Raw genomic sequence first — 14273 nt, 5'->3', positions numbered from 1 at the left:
GGATCTTTCAGAGTATCCAATAAAATAACAACTAACTATTTTTTAGACCAGTTTCTTTTCATTTGGTTTATAAGGTCTTGTCTCAACTGGACACCCCCAAACATGCAGATGTTTTAAATTGAATTTTTTCCCTGTCCAAAGCTTATAAGGGTTTTTGATAGTTGCTTTAGTTGAAACTCTATTAAGGATATATACTGCAGTCTTAAGTACTTCACCCCAGAGTGACTCTGGTAAGATAGAATGACATATGATACTCCTTACCATATTTTTAAGCGTTCTATTTCGTCTTTCAACTACACCATTCATAGTGGGTAAACCCGACATAGTGTATTGTGGGACGATGTCGCATTCCTTTAGGTATTTAGCAAATGGTCCTGAACGTTGTTCACCTGAACCATTATATCTACCATAGTACTCACCTCTCCCACAGGAAATGTCCGGTTCTTTGAGGATGTCGAGTTTGGGGGAGAAAATACAGTAAGAGATATTGTCTTTAAAGAGGAATATATTAATATTTCCACAGGTGTCATTGATTTTGTTCAGAATCCCATTCTTGAACTTGATCATGATATAACAAATTAAGACAATATCGAATAAAAAACTGTTATATAAGAACAAACTCTTCCTCTCCAAAAATCAGTGTCATTAAGAAGATCCATTAGAGAAAGAAGAAGTGCAGTGCCGGATGATTATATTGTTTTTCTCCAAGAACATGAAGATGACTCTAACTTGATGGAAGATGATCCAATCAACTTCCGTCAAAGCATGAAAAGTTCAAATTCTCAAAAGTAGATCGATGCCATGAATGAGGAGATTAAATCCATGAAGGACAATGACGTTTGGAATCTTATTCCATTGCCAGAAGAAGCGAAACACATTGATTGTAAATGGATATTTAAAATCAAAAGAAATTCGAAAGGCAATGTGGAAAGATACAAAACTCGTCTTGTCGCCAAGAGATTTACACAAAAAGAAGGTATCGACTATAAAGAAACCTTCTCTCCAATCTCTTCAAATGACTCTTTTAGAATTATATGGCATTAGTGGCGCATTTCGATTTTGAATTACACCAGATGGATGTAAAGACAGCGTTTCTCAATGGTAACATTGATGAGACGATTTATATGGTGTAACCAGAAAACTTTGTATCAGGAGATCCAAAGAATATGGTTTGCAAACTGAAAAAATTCATCTATGGGTTCAAGCAAGCGTCTCGACAATGGTATTTCAAATTTCATCAAGTGATCATCTCATTTGGTTTCGAGATGAATTTAATAGATGATTGTATATACCATAAGTTCTGTGGGAGCAAGTATATTTTTCTGGTATTGTATATTGATGATATTTTGCTTGCCAGCAACGATATGGGTCTATTGCATGAAACCAAGAAATTTCTAACTAAAAATTTTGAGATGAAAGATCTTGGTGATGTATCTTTTGTGTTAGGTATACAGATACACCGTGATCGCTCTCGGGATATTTTAGAACTATCACAAAAGGGCTATATCGAAAAGATTCTTAAAAGGTATGGCATGCAAAATTGTAAACCAAGTGACACCCCCGTGGCTAAAGGAGACAAATTTAGTCTTGAACAGTGTCTTAAGAATACTTTTGTGGAAAAAGAAATGCAAAAAATTCCTTATGCATCAGCAGTAGGGAGTCTAATGTATGCTCAAGTATGTACGCGTCCGAATATTGCGTACATTACTGGAATATTGGATAGATATTTAAACAATCCAGAATTAGATCATTGAAAAACAATCAAACGGGTCTTACGGTATTTACAAGAAACAAAACATTACATGCTCACGTATCGGAAGTCAAATGAGTTAGAGATCATTGGGTATACTGATTCCGATTATACTGGATGCTAAGATACTATGAAATCAACGTCAGGCTATATCTACTTGTTGGCTGGAGGGGCCATATCCTGGAAGAGTGCTAAACAATCCCTGATAGCATTTTCTACTATGGCTGCAGAGTTTATAACTTGTTATGAGGCATCCAATCAAAGAATTTGGTTGCGAAATTTCGTCACATGATTACGTGTAGTGGATAGTATTGAAAGACCAGTCAAATTATTTTGTGACAATAAGTCAGTAGTCCTATATTCCAATAATAACAGGAGCTCGACGAAATCTAAACATATAGATATCAAATTCCTGACTGTTAAAGAAAGAGTACAGAATGGACAGTTATTGATAGAGCATATCGGAACAAACTCCATGGTTGCGGATTCGTTTACTAAGGGATTGCCACCCAAAATGTTTCATGAGCATACTGCTCGTATGGGTGTCATGTTATTAAATGATGTACAATTTTAATAGGAGTTTGATATTTTAAATGCTCTTATGATATTTTTTCGGTTATTAATGATTTAAAGATATTTTATGCAAAATAAAGTTTGGATTCATTTACACTCTAACTTTAGTATGATTTGATCTCGTGAAAATTTAAGATGGATCAGTTAGAAATAGGCATGTTTTGATCACATTACATGAAATTTCCATGCTACACATCCACATCATGATTCATGTCATTCAATTATATCAATATATGTGACCATTGATGGATCGAGTTACGAAATTGTAACAGAAGGCCGCTTTGATCCTATATTGGTATGATTGATGGACCGAATTGGTTACAGATACATTATGATAATGACAGTAAAGTTAAACTCATACGATTAATTGCGAAACATAATTATAAGATTACACATATAGTCCAAGTGAGAGATTGTTATATCATTAATCCAACATTGGACTTATATGTGAATAATTATGTGTTGCAAACTGTCAATTAAGGTTAAATCCAATTAAAATGATCAAATATAGTTTGGTCTTAATTAACATATATAGCTAAATGTGTGAATGCCATTCTCTTCAATTGAGTTCAATTGCTGACGTGGCACATTTTTATTGGTCTATTGGTGGTAGTCCTCCGATTGATTGAGCTGATGAATTGAATTGAGGACAAAATCGAGATTTCACGCCTTAATGAATAGGTAGGGTTCCGAGAGTCTTCGCTTGCGCCGCTCATTGTGTTTCTTGCTTCTGCTCCGTTTCTTTCTTCCTTTCTTCTCCCGTTCTTTCTTCCTTTCTCCTTTCTTTGTTTTTCACTTCTTCTCTTTCTTCTTTAATTGAACATTAAATAACAGTGCAAGACAAAACAAAGGTCACATGTTGGTCTTCTTCCAGAGCTTCTCTCCCCTTCCATTTTTCTTTCCTTTTCTTTGTTCCTTTCTTTGGCAAGAAAATAAGATTCGGGATTTTCTCTCCCAGAGATGTCAAAATGTTTTTCCTCCTCTTATTTTCTCTTCATCTCTCCAGTTTTTTCCTGCACCGCCATCTACCCAAATCGTTCTTCCTCTCATCAGCTGAATCATGTGTACGCTGGATCATCCACCATTATAAAAGCAAAAAAAAAAAAAAATATGGAGATCGTTTGCCCTTTTAAACTTTCTTCATCTCCTTCTCAGAAATTGTCATCTTTATCGGTGATTTTTGTGGGTTTTTTTTCCTAATACTTGATTGTACTTTCTATGGTGTTGTAGGTGGAAAGGTTGAATATTTACATTGACTCCAGATTCAAGGTAAGTGTCTTCCATGACTTTTCCTTATCTTTAAAACCCTCAATTCTTTTTCTCATATGCTTTTACTCTCATCTCTAAGGTTTTTTTTCTTGTTTTTTCGTATTGCTTTAAGAAGGAATAATTTGACTTCCCCGTAATATATTGTGCTATTTTTGATGTTTTGGTGAAACAATTTTTTTTTGTTTTCGTTTTGGGTTTTTTGCTGTTGCTGTAATTTAGGGATTTTTTTTATGGAGAGCAATGAAGGAGGGGATGATAATGTTCTGGATGGTTTAGCAAGTCAAAAAAGGTTTGCTTTTTTTCATACCCTTTTATAAATAATCAAGAACATTCCCTATTAATCCTTTGGCAAAATGTTGTGAAATATAAAATATTTCAATCCAAAAAAGTACAATTATAATGTTAATATGATTAGCAATCCTGTAAACTCTACTGTCTCTATAGCTTCTGAGGTCTTCAAGAAAGCAGGGACTTATGATGACAAAAAGTTGTTTGGCGTCACTATACTCGATGTTGTCAGGGCGAAGACATTCTATGCTGGGAAGGCCGAAGTCAATGTTGCAGGTATATCTGCTAGGCCTTGGATTATAGTGTGGTGTATGTAAAAGTGTCTTACTCGTTCTTTGTCGTGTTTTGGTTTTGGGAAGTAGTCTATTCTAGCCTTAACTTACCTTTTAATGCTTGCTCCTTTCCTCCAGAGGTTAACGTACCTGTTGTTGGATAGAAAATTACTCCAGTTCTTTTGTTTGGTTTGAAAAATGAGGTAGTGTATTTTTTGGGTGATACAGCAAGTTTTCTGAAGCAAAACTTATCACTTGAGATATGATAAGTGAATGGGTGAGAAAGTTCAAGTTTTGATGTTAGAAATCACATTGGAAATGGTGATGCATTTGACCATAAACCTTTTACGAATAAGAAATTTTTTTGCTGTCACTGGACTAGAATGCACCTACTTTTACACTTTTTTCCTTCATTCCCCCAATTTCTTTGTCTCCTATGTTTCAGAATTTTTTGTCTGATTGTTTTCTTTTAACCCAAAAAAGTAGAAATAGGCTTTTGTGTGTGCCTATAGGGGTTTAAAAAGTAAATGCACTTTTAGAGTTAAATAAAAATGAATGATGCTTGTTAAATTGGTTGCTTCAGAATATGACGAAATTGGGAGGGGCATTGCAAGAGTTAATTCAGTTTGAAGGCATTCTCCGGTTAAGATTCTGGGTACTCGTGTATTTGCCATACTGCCTATCTTTACTGCCTTGAAATTTAGCGGGGTTCTATCTATCTCTATTGATTGCAGTTATTATTTCTTAGCAGTTGAAATGTCTTAAATTTAGCGGATAGAGCAGCTGATGTTCTGTGTTCAAATTTCCCAACTCTTGTTTAGTTGTTGCTTGGGTTTTTCAAAATAACTGAAATTGTCAATTTTCTTGGTTCTTGTTCATGTCTCTGCCATTGCAAGGAGACTTTGACTGCCATTTCCAGGTTGACCTTTTGGCCCATGTTCCAAAGAATCATCCAAAATATAATGAATCTGTTATTAAACTACATGGTATTCTTCATAATGTCAAGATTTGGGAAGCTGTATATTGAAATCTTTATTTCATAGTTGATTTTTCTGGTTTTGTGGTTTTAATATGCAAAGTGAAATCATTATTATGCCTAACTTCCTTGAAGATGTTTTGATCAGTTCATGATTCATGAGATACATAGTTATATGAATTAGGTAAATGGAGTTTCAAAAGCAAAGTCCATGTAATCTACTATGAAGATATCATCTTTCCTCTTTTAAATTACTAAAAAAACCTAGCTCGATCTTTGACTGGAAAAAATATGTTTAAAAAATAGTATCTCTGTGCTTCACACCATTGACCTTTGATGTTGGACCCAATTTTGCATTTTTAAAAAAAAGAAAAATTGGAAAGTAATGCATAGGAAGTTCTCTAGAATTTGCTTCCACATATATGTACAGTGTTTTGTTCCCTTTGGGGAAATTTCATCAGTGACATTATTTGTATTGATTGATTTCTATTGGTAAGACTCGTTTTTATACTCTCTCAGTAGATTCTTTTCTTGTTTCTGTTATCCCCAATTTTTTTTTGTGAATTCTTCTTTCTTCTAAGCAACTTTAAATGTTCTTTTCATTATATGAATATGTTATTATTGGGATACATCTAATCTTGATCCTACTTCTGTAGCAGGAAATGACCATATTTTCTGTTTTGTTACTGGTGGGTCTGCTCATGTGCAAATGCAACTTAGCACCAAAGAGTGTGAGAGTCTGGGATTAACTGGTCTGGCTCTCTGCTTAGACTGCAACACTTTTGCTGAGTACGTCAAGGACCAAGGTTATACCTTTATTATATGAATTTTGTTGATCCTCTGATATTTACGATTTTTGGTGGATTTTATTTCTGGGTTATGATGGGTTTTTTGAATTGATTACTCGCTTGTAAGTACATGGGTTGTAAAATGGTAATATTTGGGATTCTTGTTTCTGTACTATAGCTGATTGGTTGTCAAAATTAACGAATAGTGGGAAGCAGATGCGATTCTTATTGCTTTTAGTTGACTTAAGATCTGGGTTTTTTTTTTGGGATTTATGAATTGCTTATTTATATGTGAGATGTCATTGGTGATAATTTGAAACAAGAACCTAAAAAAGGCTATGTTTTTATACAAATCAGATTGAGCTATTATGCTTATAACAGTAAATAAGTGTATTTTGATTTTTGTTGTTTTCGGTATAATTTTTTGTGATTAAGTTTGATCAAAAAAATGGATGGATAAGTAGTATTTTGGAAGATTTATCTTTTTTCTTTTTGTGCCTCAGATAACTTAAGTATAATCGCAGAAATCGAAATAAGATCTTCATTGGGATTCTTAAATTATCTCATGCAATTAGTGGCGTTACATTGTAATCTATAGAATTCTAAGTAACTAGCCTGGATTATGGTAATGGTTCAGTTTTGTTGTTCTTGAGGATGTTTTGCACCTGAGCTGACAATGATCAAGACCTGCAAGAACAAACGTTTTACGGTCATGATTTCCTCAATTACGCCTTGTAGTTCCTTATATTTGATGATTAGGACCATACCTATTAAATTGGGATATTCTGTTGGCATTCTTTATTGTACCAAATAAAGTACTATCAGGAGAAATTCTGAATGGAAATGTGCCATTTTCTGAAACATGTACCAGAGAACTCTTACTCTTCAACCCTTTTATATCCATTTTGGTGACTTTGGAAAATTTAAATAGCTGAAGCTTGTGTAACAGAATTCATCAATTATATAATGACTTAGATTTGTTAAAGAATTTTGGATAGTAAGATTACAACAAACTTTTTGAACATTCTGCAATAATTTTAGTTAACATGAAGAAAATTGCTCATGTCGTCTAGAAATCCTGGATGTTTGACAAGATCTGCATTTAACATATGCAATTTAGATGATAACTTCTATAGATTTCTGTATGATATTGGAATGATCTTTTTGAGCATTCCGCAAATAATATACTCTATGAGTATGATAATCTGGAAAACCTAATGTTTGAAAAGACTCCAGATGCAGTTTAGATTTGTCAGTGCCTCTTAGAAATTTGCCCCTTGGCTTTGCCTTAGGCTTAGAGATGGCTTGCTGGATCGGTCCATTTTTATCTATTGATTTTTGTTGTGAATTTTAGTGTGCAAAGCTTGGTCCTGTCGATTCAAAAATAGCTCATTTGATGCCCACTGTCTTGAGTTCATTTTGTTTTGTTTTGTAAATTTTTCATTGATTTCTCTGTTTTGTGTTTTGGCGTGTATCGTTGCTTCTGATATATGATGATTTGGTATCTGTAGGGTAGGAGAAGGGGCGGTGGCATATGGTGTTAAAAATCTTATTTTTCATAAGAAATATCTCCAAGTCAATAGCTTATGTAGATGAAAGCCTTGGGATATTCCGCCTTCTAAATCTCTCTGACCTTTGTTGTGTAATTTACAGGATCTATTGAGGCATGAGAGTAACAGAAGCCGTGGTGACATCCCTTTCATGTATGTCATTATTGTGGGTTTGCTTAGCCTTGTTCTGGGTTATCTTTTGAAGAGGACGTAATCAATCAAGGTTTGGCGTAACCTGCAATATCATGTGTTACAGTCTGTTTCAAAATATTTAGATCATTGAAGACAAATGTACAGCTGATGTCTGTTTCAAAATATTTAGATCATTGAAGACAAATGTACAACTGATCGGGAAGCGCTCAGTATCATGTAGCCATCTGATTGACTGTAGAAACATGCTTAAGAAGGTGCTTGATGGATTTTTGTTATTGCCTTGGGGGTTTTAGAGCATTCATTGTGTGACTAATTGCTGTAACGTGTTATTTTGGAAACTTAAGCGATGGACATATTTTTATCTTGCTTCTTGTTTTCTTTCCCTTTCTAATGCCTTAATGTTCAATCAGCTAGAATTTTGTTGGCTTTTTCCCCAGTGGTCATATTGTTTCAATCAGTCATCATTTTATCTTCAGTGGTCATATTTAATTTTTCTCTTTGTGATCTTGATATAAAAAAATATTGATTCATTTTCTCATTGTCTATTGTTGATTTGTTATCCAAGCATTTGAGGGTTTAGTTAACGTGTATACATACAGAATATGATAAATGTTAAACTATTCGATTTGGAGCCTTCATCACTTGTGCTTTCAGTTTCATTAAGCAAGTTGCAAATCTGCTGTGGTTGATTTGTGTACATAGCCGCTTTCAGTTTCATTAGGCAAGTTGCAATTCTGCCGTGGTTGATTTGTGTACATAGCCAATAGTTTTGAGGGTGTCAAGTCAGCATACCAGAATAATTTCTAAGTTTTAACCAGGAATTAACACCATCTGAATCTCAGGGAACCATCAATAAGGTTAAGAAGCTTTTCATCTTTCGAGTTTTAGAATTTTGCTTGATTTGAACAATAATAGAAATCGAATTGAATTACTTATCAGATTGAGTAAACAAATAGCATCTCCACTGTTAAATATTTGGTTTTTTTTTTCTTCCCTAAAAGGTTACTTGTTTGCAAAACTACAAGACTAATAAAATATATTTGTTTTGAGAACAAAAGTAAATGATCAATAAAGAAATATCTGAAGTTTTGCTTTTCTTGGTTTTGCATATGCATCATCGCTGCAGCCGAGGAAACTTCATTGGTAGAGTTTTCATTGTGGGTCTGTAGAGACTGCATTTTAGAGATCTTTTTTGTATGTGGATATGATTATATATTATTTTAAAGTTTCTTTTATGGAAAAAAAAGGAGAAGATGTTATATTTGTTGTATGTTGTTGACTTAAAACTTATCTTGCATCTGAAATATTTTCATTGTGTAATTATTTGATTTGGTTTTTCAAAACTCATTCATTGTCTTAATAAGATTTTAGACACGAGATAATGGTTTGTTTATCTTATCAATTATATGTAGATTTTTAGCCCGTATTGTGTTGAATCCTGTATCTCTTGCAATTATGTGGTCGTTTTTATATTTTACAATTAAATAGGCTTCTTATCCGATATATTTTAGTATTGCTCTCAAAAAGTTGACCTTCCTCTTGAATTTGTTCATGAGTGGCACATTTTTTGTGCACATCAAATCATTGCAAATACAGTTAGTATATGCAAGATGACGTTACATGGTAATATATTATTTTGAAACTCATGACATTGCCAATCCTATTCAATTAGTAGATAAAGCAAAAACTACTCTTCGTCGCTTAGTCACTAAGTTAAAATTGTGGCTTATTTTCACTGCTTAATAAAATTACAAAAACATAATCCTAAAGATTTTGGTGCACCTTTGTATAACTTTTCATACTTACTATCTAAATTTGAATAATTGCGCATTTCTGGGCAAGTCCAAAAATTACACCGCGCATCGCGCGGTGTTACCCTCCTAGTATATCTAATAGGGTGTAGACCTTTAATGTGTAGAGATTTAAGAACTCATTTTTCTATGATGAGCTGAAATAGGGTTCCAAAGAGTAACAGGAATGTTACCTATAAATAAGGTTATGGTCCGCAGGTCACACGGTATTATTCTTATTTGTCGTATTTTCTAGTACCACAAAATATAACTCTTCCCTGATATCCCATCGTCAGGAAAGATACCAAAGAGGTACTAAAGGGCTCTCTCAAGGATCGGCGAATACGTGTTTACCTGGAAGGCCACCCCAATACCCTTGAAGATTCATATATCAGTTTGTCGATATGAATCCAAGTATGCTTCCGCAATTTTATCAGTAATTTATTTCTTAATAATCGTCATATTGATTTTAGGTTTAATCGGTGATGGTTTTTATCAAAGGTTAAATATAAATAACCACCCTAACAGCAGATGCTATCACGGAGATCTTGAGAAAATATGAAAAGCATCAGGTCAGTAAATTACTGTGCAGAAGTCATTCACTGTTCTATAGCAAGAACTTATCCCAAACTTATAAGGTCCAGATTTACAGGAGATCTGGGAGTATGAAAGAGATGACACAAGGAAAATATCGAGGGCTACCAATGGTAATATCCAGAACCAATGATAGCTGAAAAACTGGAAGAGCAAATTACTAAACCCAGATGGAAAAGACGTGCTTTTGAAGTTGGTTACATTAGCCATGCCATCCTATTGCATGTCTTGGTCACATTATCTAAAGGCTCTGTAGGGACATTAGTAAGAAAATGGCTGATTATTGGTGGGGAGTTGATGGTGACAAAAAAAAAAGAAAAAGATGTACTTGGTAAGTTGGAGCCAACTGACAAGACCGAAGAACACAAAAGGCCTAGGCTTTAAAGATCTGGACCACTGCAACTTAGCTTTACTAGACAAGCAACTTTGGAGGATCATGACTATGCAAACCTACTGGTTAGCGAAGTCCTAAAAACTAAGTATCTGCACAACAAAGCTTTGCTTATTGCTGCAGTTCCCAAAAATGCATCTTGGATTTGGCAAACCACGATGAGTGCAAGAAATCTGTTATAGAATGGACTGATGAATAGAGTTGGGACCGGCAGAAGCATTAAAATTTGGAGGACAAATTGGACACCACTTAATGCTGGGGAAAAAGTGAAAACAAGAAAACCAATAGGATGCAAGGTAAACAAAGTGAGTGAACTCATAATCAACTATAAGTGGAACAAACTGTCAATCAATGCACTATTTTGTCAAGAGGACGCTGAAAGAATTGCTTCAATTCCAATAAGCCTAATAGGAAGAAAGATTATATTTATTGGAAGGAAAGTTCAACTAGAATTTACACTGTCAGTTCGGGATATAGCTTGCGCATAGAGTGTGAAAAATCTGAAAAGCGAAGATAAGACTCGAAGAGTCAAGCATGGCCGGACAAAGTAGCAAAATCTGGACAAGCCTTTGGAAGCTGAGGGCCAAACATAGGATTTAGCACTTACTTTGGAAAATGCCTTAATTAATCTCTACCTACTAATGAATTGCTCTTCAAGCCGATAGGAAATATAGAACCTTGGTGCAAATCTTGTGGAGAGGAGTTGAAACTATGGAGTATATACTCCTGACATGTTAGAAAGCTGAAGAGGCTTGGACATCACATATACAATGGGATGGATTACAAGGATGTAAAGGCATTTTTTTTAGAAATGGTGGAAGTGAATCATGGAATCCATTAATAGGGATAAAGAACAAGATCATATAGCATTCACTGCCAATATATTGTCGATTTCGTGAAAAGAGAGACAATTTCCAATTCAAAGATAAAAGAAAAATTTCACAGATATATGACAAAAAGCCTGGGAAGAATGGAATGAGTGTGATATAGTTGTGCAGTATAAGCCCAAGAACAATACCAGAAGAGAGGAACATTGTATAAAGAACCATGTGGAAGTTTTAAAACAACAAATTAAATACAAATATCAGTAGCATAACACAAGATAAGGGCTCAAGACTCAAGAGTGTGGGATATGGAGCACCAGCAGTCAAGAGCAATGGAATGATAGCAGCTGCATGGACAATGGTGGAAAAGAAGAAAAGCCAACGAGCACTAGATGAGGCATAAGCAATTAAGTTTGCAATAGTCAACGCTATCAAAAAATGGTGGGCTAACATACTGTCAAGAACTCAGAATACAGGAATAGTGCAAAAATTGAAAAATAACAATGTTGAAGATGCTATCTTGACTACAACTCTAGAGGACATCTTAGCTCTCAAGAAAAGCTGCATCACATGTTCTTTTGAAGTGTGTAAAAAGAATAGTAATGTAATCACAAATATAATAGCAAATTATGGTGCCAAACTAAAACATGATATGGAGTGGCTGGATAGACTACCACTATGGTTAATACAGCAAGTTTGTATGTGGTATTAGCTAAATCAATCTAAAATCTAATCAAACCTTCTAGCATCTAGTCCAAATCAATATAGAATCCAACAAAACATTCTAATATTGGATACTGTAATCAAATCAAATCTTTACATTTATTTACTAATAGCTACAACATAGGGATTGGCGAGGTGGCCATCCTGTTACTTTGGTAATGGACATTCCTAAATTTTGGTTAATTCAATAATATATGCCGATAGGCATTTTAGGTTTCAATCTCTTTTCAAGACCCATCTCAAAGAAAAAGAAATTATAAATCTTATATACATTGATAATATAAACAGTATCACCATTTGATCCATGACACGTGCAAAAATTGAATTTCAAATTTCAAATTTTACATAGTTATCATTTATCCAACGCTGATAGTGTATATAATATTAGTATAGGAAAAATTAATCCATGAATTATTTATTCGTTGTGCAAAAGTATTCATGGTAAATACCTTTTAGATACAAAGTATGGTAAATCTAAATACCTTTAAACGATATGGAAAGGTGCCAAAAAAACCAAAGCTAGCTGTTGATGTATGAGTCTCCAAAGTCATATAAACCCAATGCTAGAATCCCATACTTCCGATGTGGAATCCAAGTCACATACCCTGCAATTGGGTCATGACAATCCACCAAGCTCTGCAGTCCCAGCACCCACACGGGTTGGCTTTGCACTAGATGTCACCACCCCACTCACAACAGTCACAAGGGTTGGTTTTGCACTAGTTTACCTAGTCTTGGGCAACATTGCAATGCCGGCGTCACCATTTGGGGCGGGCTCAAATATCAATTGATATGAACCTAGTGAAAGCCGTCCTCAAAAGCTAGCTATTGAAGTGAGAGAATCTAAATTCATATAAATCTCACATCAAAATCCCATACTTCTTCCGATGTGGCATCCAAGTCCCATACTTTACAATGGGGTCATAACATGTCCATAATTAACACAGAGACTTTCTTGGTATATAATGAACCACTTTAAATAGGTTTATTTATGGCTATAATCGAATCGAACTGCTCGTGAGCTAGTCAAAAATTTGACTCGAACTCAGGTTGATCGAGTTCGAGTGACTCGATAAGCCAAGCAAGTTGAGTTAGAGTATCGAGAAGCAACGTTCGAAAACTCGTCAAGTCTTATCGAGTTTTTTAATTTTAATTATTTAGTATATTATTATAAAATTACCCTTATACCCAAAAGAGTTGTTGAATTTACGAAATGTTTCAGGTCATATGAAAATTTTTAAAGAGCAATAATGTCTTTAAAGAGTTCTGTGAGCAAACATCGAACTTGAGCTCGAGTTCTAATAATGGCTCTGTTTGGATTGTAAATTATTTGAGATATTTTTACTGTAGTACTTTTTGTGATGTAATGTATATGAGATAAAAAGATAATTAAAAATATAAAAAAATGTGTTGAAAATTGTAATGATGATGTAAGCAAATAAATTTTGACAAATAATCCTCAATCCAAACAGATCTAATACTACTCACTCGAGTTCGAGCATCTTTTTTGCATGTCGAGTCGAGCTCGAGTATGGCGATACTCGAGTTCGACTCGATTCGATTACATCACTAGATTTATTGCTTTGATCCAAAATTAAGATTTGTTGAGTGTTCGAGTTTATTTATGTCACGCAAAAGCTCATATTATGAGTTTACATTATTTATGTGTTAAAGAAATTATACTTGAATTTTTTTTTCTTTTTGTTAATAAAACCCATGCTCAAAGAATTTGAATTTAAACTAATAATCTTTTGTTCCATTCATAAATCTATGCTCTTCCTTTGAATTCTTGTCTCAATAAGATTGTTAGTTCTTATTGTTCTAATTTTATAAGATATCCTCGAATTCAAAAGAACTCTCTTACCGTTCATTACACCTCGTAAGATGACAATCCCATAGTGATTCAAGCCAGTCTATATGCTCCATTTTCGATATGTACCCATACGTATCTGGTTACTATATATCTATTTTTTTTGTTAATAATTTGACAGCAGAAGAATAAAATATTACAATGTATAATAGTACTTCCAAAGATCACATGTGATGGACGATCTATAAGAAATCTTGTTCATGACCTATGATTCCGGGGCATGATGATAACCGAATATGAACCCACCCACAAAATTTTTTTTACCCAAAAAAAAAAAGGGTTCTAGTCTAAACGCCCTAGGAATGCCATGTATTGGACAAGTCAACATAAAATCCCTAAACTTCAACTGGCCTCTTATTTTTTTTCCCACTCATTCCTCTTTTTAGATTACAACACAATTCATAAATGTATTTTTGCAAGGATATATATATCACAATCGAAATGCAAAATTTGTCTTTAAAA

Source organism: Coffea eugenioides, chromosome 6, assembly GCF_003713205.1.
Source record: "Coffea eugenioides isolate CCC68of chromosome 6, Ceug_1.0, whole genome shotgun sequence".
NCBI lineage: Eukaryota > Viridiplantae > Streptophyta > Magnoliopsida > Gentianales > Rubiaceae > Coffea > Coffea eugenioides.
Note: the sequence above shows the minus strand (reverse complement) of the source record.